This window comes from Mytilus californianus, unplaced genomic scaffold (assembly GCF_021869535.1).
Source record: "Mytilus californianus isolate M0D057914Y unplaced genomic scaffold, xbMytCali1.0.p SCAF_9, whole genome shotgun sequence".
NCBI classification, from domain to species: domain Eukaryota; kingdom Metazoa; phylum Mollusca; class Bivalvia; order Mytilida; family Mytilidae; genus Mytilus; species Mytilus californianus.
Window position 1 is genome coordinate 35,757,627 of NW_026262745.1, and position 12,766 is coordinate 35,770,392.

A 12,766-nucleotide genomic window follows, 5' to 3' on the forward strand; every position below is an offset into this window, starting at 1 on the left:
TTAGAAAATACCTTAATTAATCATATAGCGGTATATTGATTTTTCTTGTTTATGTAATAACCTTGATTACATTTAGAACAGTTTGTTTGGTAAACACTTGTTGTCTGGTTATTAAAATGGCCTCATATCTTTTCTCTTCCTATGTTTAGCCGCGAGATGTCGACAGCCTTCATCAGAACACGATTTGTAAAGACCTTGAACTCAGGGAAGTTTGAACAGTTCAGTCTTCTACGATAAAGTAATCAAATATGACGCAATTGTGACAGCGAACATTTACTTCTGGAAAATTACAATGTACTCTCAAACAGAATGTCTGAAAAATATATATCGTAATATTATTCTGTTATTTTTCAATAATCTATTTGGGGTTGTATCTAAATTGTTGTTTTGCCTTGATATTTATATTCATATTTTTTTAAATTTTAGTTTAATCTTATTTACATTTTGAGTAATATTTTTCTTGTTGCTAAACATACCTTTTATAATTGTGTTAAGTTTACAATTGTAATTTGACTAATACTTTTGGTTAACTACGATTAACAAGTTTCGATTTCTAATCATCACATAAAGACAACAGTATAATATACCAATAGATATTTATGAATAATATTGACAAGTAATAACATCCCCTTACTTTCAAAATATGCATTGTGGTCGAGCAGTTGATAATTTCAACGTTTAAGTCTGAGACTCTTAAAAAGCGCAGGACAGGTCTCGTCCAACTGAAATACCCCTTTGCAAATATAACTGCCGTTTTATCTGTCATAAAAAATATTTGGGCATAGGCTTATCAATTCATGAAATTTCCAAATCAACTTTAGGTGAGCGTACTTATTTGTTTCATACTTGCTAAATGAATACATTTGTAAATAATGGAAAATCGAGCCCGAGGTTATCCTTTTATTTTTTATTGTATATGCTTTGTTTTAAGAATAGTGTTAATAAAAGGTTCAAAACTAGATGGATAAGTTTTCAAGTATAAACACGATGTTTGAAAACCCATGTGAACATCGTATAATAAAAAAGTATTGAAAAAAATACGGAACTCCTAGGTAAATTCAAACGTTAGAATTTATTAATCTAAAACAGACGGTGTTTGGCTTTGAAAACAAAAACACTGCTAAAAAAAAAAAATGAAAATATGAACTAGACAAAGAAACCTGTAAACAGCTTAAATATATATATTTTGATCATAATAAGATAAGTGTCAAAAATTAATTGTAGGAACTTTTGTTAGAAACATCCATCAGCATAAAGTATTCTTAATTGAATAAAAGAAACTTAATGATGATAGTGAGGATCACAGTTATTAAATCCTTGATTAATCCCAATATTACATTTTTAGTTTCTGTCTTAACCAAACATAAAGAGTATTTAGACCAGTTTAATAAAGGATATACAATATTTTTATGAAACAACAAAACAGAATAGGTCAACTGATATATATGAAGCTGTGATAAATTTAATGAGGGATTGAAGATAAATAACTTAGAACAATACATAGCATTTATAAATTAGGTTGTATTAAATGATAAACTGCAAATTATTTTCTTAAACAGGACTGTTATACATAAATTGTATAATAACAAATTTGGTATCTTCCAAATGGACCTTGATCATTTTAATTTCTATACCAGACATAAAAAAACTACCATATTTTTTTGTAATTTCCAAAGTTTGTATTAGGAATAATAATTAAAAAAGAATCCCAAATAACTACAAACTAAGCCGCCAACAAATTCTCTGGGAAATCTGTTGATTAAAGTTCAGGAAAAAACAATATTATTACATAACTGTATAGATAGCTGTATAAATAAAATATGTATCTATCGCATATTATTAATAAAAATGGAAATATTTCAGGAAGTTTCAACAGACAAAAGCTTAAGAAGAAAAAAAAAAAAAAAACAAAAACAAAACACAAATTGGATTGCTGAATTCTTAAATAAAAAATATATATCAAATAATGGGTTAATGTATTATCTGAAAACTGTTCAATAACATCTGATGTACTTACAAATAATGAACTGTACATTTATGACAAATGTAATTGCAAACTCAATCTAAATAGATAAGAAACAAGTGAAATTTATTAAAATATTATTTAAACAAGATAAAGAAAAACCAATTGGCTTTCACAAGTGGAAGAGACTACTGGATTTTGAAAACATGGATAAATAAAGCTCAAGTTATGCTAAAATTTGTTCATTTTTAGTTGAAAGAAAAAATATCGAAAATGTTCAGATGGAAATCGTAAATCTGTTTCTTCTAAACACCATTTTATTAAAAAAATGAAAACGCGTCCTGACTCAAACTGCAACCCCTATAACTAATCTGTTAGAACAAATTAATCTTGGCAAACCCATTTTTACTTTAAAGAATTTGTTTTTGGGTTTCAAAATAAATGATCAACAATACTTTGATATCAATTATTTACTCACAGTGATTATCTTTTCAAATACATTATTTGAAGAGGCGGATCCTCGATAGGGCGTAGAGGGCGTATCCCCTTTAATCCAAAAACGAATTGAAAATCACATGTTTCTCACGATTTATTTAATTTTAGCATTGATTTGAATAACCGTTATGAAATATATGTGTTACAGATGGCCACTGATATGTAACACTATTTTCCTCGATTGTAACAACACAGAATGCGACTTGTAACGGAATTTTACTTCTAATGACTGAAAGGACGTGTGCCACAAGTGAAGTGAAGCGAATATTTCTTATCCGCCATGACCATATGAGATCAAAAAAGGTAGTTGTTGGATCGTTTTACACAATATTCAGCGTTCAAATGTTTTGTTGACTTGTTTTTCTGTTCCTTTTTTCTATAGTTTTGTCTGCCTGTCTTTTACCTATATTTCTTGTTTTAAAACACTGAACAGCCATATTTCTAAAACAGTCTAGTTATGGGAATAACAAAAAGTCTGGTGGATATAGTCCCATGATCGGTATAAGCAGCGTCCTTAATAAATCATATTATGGTATATTGATTTTTCCTGTTTATGCAATAACATTGATTACACTTAGGACAGTTTGTCTGGTAAACACATGTTTCGCGGTTATTAATGTGGCCTCTGATCTTTTCTCTTCCTATGTTTAACCGCAAAATGTCGACAATCTGGATCAGAACACGATTTTTCAAATACATTGAGCTCAGGGAAGTTTAAACAGTCCAGTCTTCAAATATGACTCAATGATGACAGTGACAATTTCCTTCTGGCAAATTACAATCTACTGTCAAACAGAATGTCTGAAAATATAAATCATAATATATTTTTGTTATTTTTCAATTATATATTTTGTTGGGTTTTATTTAAATTGTTGTTTAGCTTTTATATATATATTCATATTTCTTGAAATTCTAATTGAAATTGGCATTGTGGTTAAACAGTTGATAAGTCCTTTCAAAAAACAGGTAAGTCTCTTAAAAACCGCAGGACAGGTCTCGTCCAACTGAAAAGACCCCCTGCCCAAATATAACTGCCGTTTTAACTGCAAAAAAAAAAAAAAAAAGAGTTTTGGCATTGGTTTATTATTTCATGAAATTTTTAAATTATCTTTAGCTGGGCGTAGTAATTAGTTTCATACTTGCTAAATGAATACATTTGTTAATAGTGACAAATAGAGCTCCGAGGTGATCCGTTTTATTCTTTATTGTATAAGCTATGTTTTGAGAATAGTGTTTTAAAAAAGGTTCAAAAGCAAATAGATAAGTTTTCAATTATCAGACACGATAATAGATAAACCAATACGAAGATAGTATAATGAAAATGTATTAACAAAAATACGGAACTCCTAGGTAAATTCAAAGAGAAGAAGCCCCAAAAAAGTGACAAAATCAAACGTTAGACTTCATCAATCAACGGAACGAATAGAAAACAAATGTCATATTCCTGACTTGGTGCTGGCATTTCCCGCAAAAATGGTGATTTAAACCTGGTTTTATAGCTATCTAAACATCCAACTTGTTTGACAGTGGTTAATAGTTCTGTTATGTTGACAAAATGGGGCGAGCAACCTAAACATGTGACAATAATTGAGAACCCAGCTGCCAATAACTGGCACCCATACATTTAAAGGCGTTTTGTTTTAACCTTCAGAAATTTGAGACTTAATAAGCTTTGGTTTGTTACAAGCTATGTATGTTAATGTCACCTCTTGTGTGCAAGATAAAATCTCCTAAACATGTCAAATAAATTAACAACAGCATTAACTAAGTTTTCATTAAATACCGGGCATGCATTGAATATTTTGTCCTACCTAATGAAATAAAAAGTCAAACATATTAAAATAAATAACAGTATATATACTAACAAGAGTGCACACGCTGAAATGTCTCGCCTTCTTTACTAATCATTGATATTATGTTGATAGTCCTAAATATAAAGCTTTATTACAACTGTCACATAAACTTAACATTAACCAAGTAAACTAAACATTGACCAATGAACCATGAAAATGAGGTCAAGGTCAGATAAACCATGCTAGGCAGGCATGTACAGCTAACAATTCTTCCATACAACAAATATAGTTGACCTATTGCTTATAGTTTAAGAAAAACAGACGAAAACACAAAAACTTAACACTGAGCAATGAACCTTGAAAATGAGGTCAAGGTCAAATAAAACCTGCGTGACTGACATATAGATCATAAAATATTTCCATACACCAATTATAGTTGAACTATTGCATATAGTATTAGAAAAAAAGACCAAAACTCAAAAACTTAACTTTGACCACTGAACCATGAAAAGATGACACCTGCCAGCTAGACATGTACACCTTACAATCATTCCATACACCAAATATAGCTGACCTATTGCATGCAGTATTAGAAAGAAAGACCAAAACTCAAAAACTTAACTTTGACCACTGAACCATGAAAATGAGGTCAAGGTCAGATGACACCTGCCAGCTAGACATGTACACCTTACAATCATTCCATACACCAAATATAGTAGACCTATTGCATACAGTATAAGAAAAACAGACCAAAACACAAAAACTTAACTATAACCACTGAACCATGAAAATGAGGTCAAGGTCAGATGACACCTGCCAGTTGGACATGTACACCTTACAGTCCTTCCATACACCGAATATACTAGACCTATTGCTTATAGTATCTGAGATATGGACTTGACCACGAAAACTTAACCTTGTTCACTGATCCATGAAATGAGGTCGAGGTCAAGTGAAAACTGTCTGACGGGCATGAGGACCTTGCAAGGTACGCACATACCAAATATAGTTATCCTATTACTTATAATAAGAGAGAATTTAACATTACAAAAAATCTGAACTTTTTTTTCAAGTAGTCACTGAACCATGAAAATGAGGTCAAGGACATTGGACATGTGACTGACGGAAACTTCATAACATGAGGCATCCATATACAAAGTATGAAGCATCCAGGTCTTCCATCTTCTAAAATATAAAGCTTTTAAGAAGTTAGCTAACGCCGCCGCCGCCGCCGCCGCCGTAGCCGCCGCCGCCGGATCGCTATCCCTATGTCGAGCTTTCTGCGACAAAAGTCGCAGGCTCGACAAAAACTACATATATACCCAGCAGCTGCTCTATGTCTGCTCAAAACCACTATAAGAGGCAACAGAAATTAACAGACGTTTAACTATCATTAACATTTACGAATAAACAAACTTAGAGAGAATACCCAAAAGATTCATAACAAAGAGGAAAAACGTCTCCTGATATGCATGCATAACCCAATTTGTTAATCCAAACTTTTACAAGTTTACGTATGTTTTGATCGATACAACATATTTACCTGGAGTTTGATCTTCTGTATCGTTCCAACATAATTCCATTGGTGTGGATGGACATGTTGGATCGATATAAACGTAAACCTGATTGGATTGAATACAGTGGTTGTGCATAATGTCAACAGTCTTCACTTGGGCTCAGTCATGTTTGATGTATCCAAATATACGTATACCGGTGTCCATGTAAATTTATTTATACAAAGAACAGTATATATAAATGAACGATGCTTTTTTTTTATGAAATGTACTTGTTAAACTGGTTTTATGCTTTCGTGTCGTTCTATGGAAAGTACTTTATTTGAACCTTCTCATTGTTTTTTTAACGTAAATGCACTAATATATATCATTTTAAGCTATAGGAATTGGTTTATGCACTCGATAGAATCTGTACCGCACTCGAAAAAAACATGACTGTTTTCGAAAAAACCGGGACATATAAAAATTAATTTATTATCAAAATGTCCTTCTCAATGGAATACCAACAAATTGTGTAAAGTGACTGAATACATTAAGGATAAATAGATTCCATGTATTCATTTCCTTTCGCATTTGCATTAGTGTGTGTACAAAAATAGCTTTATTCTATGGTTGTGGAATAAAAGCATTTTAAGGCTGAATTGAACTTGTTGGTACTATATATTTATCATAAATACTAATTTACCTTGTATGATCTTGTATATAAAGTTCAAGTGTGTATTTCATATTATGAGAAAGGACGTTTGATTGTTTTTATTTTTTATCATATTCATTCGCAAAAAAAAACCGTGGTCAGTCACGAAATTACTCGATCATATCACTCGAAAAACATGATCGGACACTATACCTTCTGTGTTATCATTGATATGGTCAGAACTGAAAATTTTGGATCAGCATTGCTCTTCAACTTCGTACTTTATAAGCCTTTTTAACTTTTGAATCGCGAGTCTGACGTTAAGAAATGTTAAGCCTTGTATCTTTGATAAGTTTATTCATAAATCATTTAAAGGCATTGGAAAAAATAGCTTAGAGACAGGAGCCAAAGCAAAGTCAATTTGTTTTAGATTAAAGTACAATAACCTGATTCTTCAATTCAGCATGTTGAAGGCAAAAGTACCGACTAAACTATCCGACAAAACACATTTCGTGTAAACGTTTTCTGTGATATGTTTTTTTTTATTTCACATATATAGACCACTTCTAAAAACCGACTCCTCAGAAACAGACTTACAAACAAACACACAAAGTAATAAGTAACACATGGACCAGAAAATCGAACTAATTAATGAACTTGTAATTTTGTGGTTGGTGTTGGTCGCTGTGTGTCATATTTGGTTTTGGTTATTGTTTTGAACATATATAAGACCGTTAGTTTTATCGTTTGAATTGTTTTATATTTTGTCAATTTTGAACTTTATATAGCTTACTATGGGTTTAAATGGGTTTTGATTTGCCCAGCGTTGATGGTTACTATAACTTGTTAACATCAACGTCATTTCGTCTCTGGAAGATAGTTGTTCTATTGGCAATCGTATCAAATATTCTGATTTTTACACGGCACACATATACTTTATATAACGGGTTTAATATTAAAGTTCTTCTTATCAAGGTAAGGTAAATTAACCGCGTTAAATATTCCAGTCATTTACTTCCGACTTTTATAATTATAACATATACAAGTATCGCCTTTAACCGGAACAACTAATACACGCAATATGCCTTGACTATATTGGCTTTAAAATAAATACATTTCTACAAACAAATTGTAATTCATCAATCAATAACAGGGTGTATGTTTTCATTATTTGAAGAGTTGTAACAGCAACCTATTGGTTCATACAGCATATGCCGCTTAGTTAAAAATTCTTTTAACCTTTTAAATACCGCATGTGAACATCAAAGTTCCCAAAGAGCGAAACAGAGTGAGCAGGATGGCTCAACATTACCAGGTAAGATTTCAAAGTACTATTTAGTATATAATTATTAGCTTTTTCCTTAACTATTGTGCATGTTTCTCGTTTCTATGATTATTGTTGCTCAATTAATCCTTTGGCATATTTGTACCGATATTTTAAAATAAATTTAAGACATTTTTGATTCTATTTTAACAAAAAATGTTGATGTTACCTCTCATCAACAATCGAAAGCCATGCAACCGAGTTAAATATATGCACGCGTTGATTATTAATGAATATACATGTTTTAGGTGCTGATGGTTCGTTGGAATCATCTAATGATGTTTGTAATTCAAAACTTCGTGGCAGTTGTTGTCCTTTTGTTCTCATTTGATGTGACTTTTATTCATGACAATGTCGGTTGTCCACTTTTTTTTTTATTCTATCGCTAAATATGGTGCTTTGTATAATTTTTTATGCAGAAAGATGCATTTTGCATAAATGTTCACCTAATAAACAAAGACTTAACTTAATTAAAAATTGTGTTTTGTTACATCACTGTCTAAAAGGTTAGAAAAATTAAGATCAAAAGACACAAATAAGAAAATTAACATCACCATCATGACTAAAACATTTCGCAGAAAACATGACCGGATTAACCAACCGAGGTGTTCGGGAAGGACACAATTCTTTCAAAATCTCTTTCTTAAAGTTAATACCATTATTTTGGAGGCAACCCATTTGTCCTAAACAAACAGTTATTATAAAACATCAGCTGCCCTAACTTCATGCATATCCGATTAAAATAAATTAACACAACTTCACTATGATAGTCACTGACCATTGTCAACAAACGCCTGTTATCTTCCTTTTTTTACTCATAACATTTTGGCTTAAACGTAAAAATCTCGAAATTTTTAAGTTCTGACCTAAGTTAACAAAACAGAATTTATTTAATTCAATAACGATGTCATACATATTACATATGATTTGAATAAATGTAGAATTATAACTGTATCTGAATTAAAGCAATGTAGTGGGTTTTTTTTAAAAGCATTAATAGTATATAAAGTATCTAAAAAATGGAAAATATGCATGAGTTAAGCCCTTTTCAACTGATTTTCATACATGTAGTTTGTTCTTATATTGTGCTGTAACACCACTGTCCAAAGGTTAGGGGGAAAGTTGAGCGCTCATAAACATGTTTTACCCCGCCATATTCTTTAAGTGCCTGTCATGTAGTTCAGTAGTTGTCGTAAGTTCATGTCTGTCATATCTGTTTTTCGTAAATTGTTTTGTAGTTAAGTAGGCTGTTAGTTTTTTCAATTGAAATGTTTCATATTTTTCTTGTCGGGGCATTTTAGGCTGATTATGCGATATGGGGGTTTCTCATTGTTGAATGCAATATAACTGCCTATAATTAATAACATGCACTTCATTTGGACTTTAGTGGATAGTTGACTCATTGGCAATCCTACCACATCTCCTTATTTTATGTTATACTTTTAAATTAAGTTCCGCTTCAAATTTTGTTGACGTTATTGAACATATCTATACAATCGAGTTATTGAAATAAAAGAGACCATGAATATTGTGACTCTGCTTTATATCTTGACTTACATCTTTTAAAATATGTATGAATTGAAAAAATGGGTCGGTTAACTAACTAAATTCTGAGACAAAAATGGAAATTTAAATTTTCCAATTGTGAATGTTTCATTTGAATAGAACATAAATCTAGCAGCAGCTGCATTTGGCGAATATTATTCCAGATTGCGTTTCCTGTTATGGTTTCCTCTTTCATGTTGATATATGATTACTTTTCATTAGGAAGCTAATGAACTAATGGTGCTAGTTATAAAGTCGAAGTTATCCCTTTATAGAAACTGTCATGGTTTATAGTTGACTGTTATCCGTTTCACAAATAACATCGGATATTTTCCATTCGTCAACGCAACAATCTTGTCCTCCTTTTCTCACTTATGGTATCACCAATTGAGACTCATCATCGAATTATAATCGCACTGAAAAGCACGCCGGATTCCACTCGTTGGGAAAAATATGCTTACACTTTCGGAGCAAATTGGCTTTGTATTACTCAGTTGTTACTTTTTGTAAAGATTTCAATGGACTTTTTTTGTTTGTCTTTTCGTCGTTGTGTTTGATTTGGTCGTTATGTTGTCTGTTAATCTTCAATATCTGGCTTACCATTGTCACCTTGATATCTTCAGCATCATTTTTTTATATGTTATATTAAATGCATTTAAAGAAAAGAATATGCCTTGCTTAAATAAATATATTAACGCAAACCCTAAATTTTAAAAACATTTTTCAATTTTTTGAATACATTATTGATCAGTTTATTGTTATGATTTTAAGTCCAATAGTATTAATAACTTTGACTGGAATAACTTTTATACACTTAAAACAGATTTTGAAAGAATCATACATCTACACCCCTTAAAGAATAACTTAAACACGCTCATTTGCATACGGTCTGAAAGTATGAATACGCAAACCATTTGAAAATATTCCAAATACCCCATGTTATATGGTTTCAAAAATACCCTCCCATTTTACTGGATACGAAATAAATTTATAGATATTTGACTGATACGATAGGTGTTCAAGAACATTGCCTATTTTGTACTTCAAAATAACTTTTAATGGAATAACTTTTATACACTTAAAACAGATTTTGAAAGAATCATACATCTACACCCCTTAAAGAATAACTTAAACACGCTCATTTGCATACGGTCTGAAAGTATGAATACGCAAACCATTTGAAAATATTCCAAATACCCCATGTTATATGGTTTCAAAAACTACCCTCCCATTTTACTGGATACGAAATAAATTTATAGATATTTGACTGATACGATAAGTGTTCAAGAACATTGCCTATTTTGTACTTCAAAATAACTTTTAATTAGAAATTAGTTTAAATATTCATTTAGTATTCATTTTGCCTGTAACGTCTGTATGTGTAGATACAACCATTGTCCAAGAAAAAATTCTGAGACTGAAACAATTGGAATAACAATGGATCCAAAGTTAACTAAAATGGTAATGAAGTGATACGTATAAAAAAGAATATCCCTAGTGTGTGCTTTTTCAATAAAATCCAAATTTTTTGGCTTTACAATAATTACCAACTGATAAATAATGCTTGGAAGGCAATGATTGGATATAAAATTGTAACGAATGCGGTACGTTGAGAATTTAAATAGTTTTATGAAAAGTATAATGCATTTGCAATAGATGATAGTATATTTTTACAATTTTCCGAACGTTAATTTAATTCTACGACAATAAGTTTGACCGTAAAATGTTGTGGTAATAAAGTGTTGAGTTGACATGATTACCTTATTCTTGCTAATAATAAGAAAAGATAAGAAAACAAATGTCTAACATAATTATGCAAATGACTTAAAATAATTGTCTTCACATATATATTTTACGTAAGTTTATTATTTACAGCTATGTATGATTGTTTTGATTGTGGTATTTCTATCTAAAAGTTCGTGCTTAGCGCAGTTCATACCAGGACCGGACACGTCGGAGTTTTTCGTTATTGAAGGCCTTGGAGATGGAGGTAATTAAATGGTAAATTGATACATGGTTATAAACATTGATTATTACACATTTATTCGAACAATATGCATATCCATTACATTACAAAGTTGCAATAGTATGATATTTTTTCCATATTTTTTATAACAGAAGTCCAATTAGAATATTAAGCCTTTACGATTTCGTTTTACATCTTTTTCAGTGATGTCTGAAATTAGTATCAGTTAAGTGTATTAAGGTCTGCCGGTAATTGTTTAGATCAATCTAAGTTTTTCTTATTTTTAGCTTGCTTATGTTTTATACATTGTTAGCTTAACAATTCCTCATACGTTTTTATTTCTTTTGTATAACCAAAATTCAATATATTCGCAAAAGATAAATCTATCTGGACACCATTAAAAATATTATTTCAAGCATTACCACAAGATGGGTTATGTAATTTATTAAACCCAGTAGTCTATTAATATGACACGATACCTAACCTCATTACAAATGGTTAACTTCAAACACTCCTTAAGATTATGTACGCCTTGACTCATGTTTCATGCAAATAGGGAAAAAAACATGCCTTTAAAGTTGAAACTATTTTCCATCGTAACAGCACCCTTTTATTTCATGTTTGTATTCAATTGCTAGATATGGAATACGGTATTTTGTAATATTAATATTTTGTGAGTTTAAATAGTTTGTACATAGATACTTGTTTTCTCTTCTGCGGTTCATTAATTTATACTTCTTGATTTCTAAGAACTAGAATGATTTCTAGTAAAATAGAATAAAAAGAGTTATATTTGTAGTCATAAGAAATATATTTTTAAGACTTAAAACTCTTTATCTTCCATTTTAATGTGACGAATTATCATTTCAAAATTTGAAGTTCTGTTTACATCTACTTCCTGACACTAAATATACTGTTGACTTCAGGGACAACTTTGTATGCGTTTGCGATTATAATAATCTGTATCATCTTCATGACGCATTATTTTAGCGTGCTTATTAGAGCTGGACACTGGAAAATTTGAATATTAAGACAAATCATCAAGTGATATAACGATATAATACGTTTTACAAATGAATAATGTGTTAAAGGCCGTTAAAAGAAAACACATTAAGAGAATTGGACGAGTCTGTATATGTCTCATTTGTACGGAAGACCAGTAATTGTTTTTTATTTTGTTAATTTGTCATTTAAACTTGACATTTCTCAATTCCATGTTGACATTTCTCGGGCTTTTTTTGGTAATGAGAAATTTTAACTGAAAAAAGTTAGAAATCAAGTCGGAAGTAAGAAATGAGAAGATTTGAAAAAATAGAATGTCCTAACAGTCATTTGGTCATATTATTGGATAGACCTTTAACAGATTCAACAATACATGTTTGTCAGTACTCAATAAATAAGTTTTGCTACAAAATTTGTTTTTTTTTTTTATTAAAAGAAGATATTTTAACAAACAGGACTGCATTTATCTATATCAACTGATTCCAATTGGACTTTGTCTGTGTTGAATATAATCAAAATATCATTAGCAC

The 12,766-nt window shown here is 30.7% G+C and overlaps 1 protein-coding gene across 1 annotated transcript in view; it reads left to right on the forward strand.

The window, feature by feature from the left end:
- The window catches only part of LOC127715671 (uncharacterized), a 203,723-nt gene that overhangs the window by 52,928 nt on the left and 138,029 nt on the right, over nt 1–12,766 (forward strand). The gene's annotated exons all lie outside the window — the stretch shown is intronic.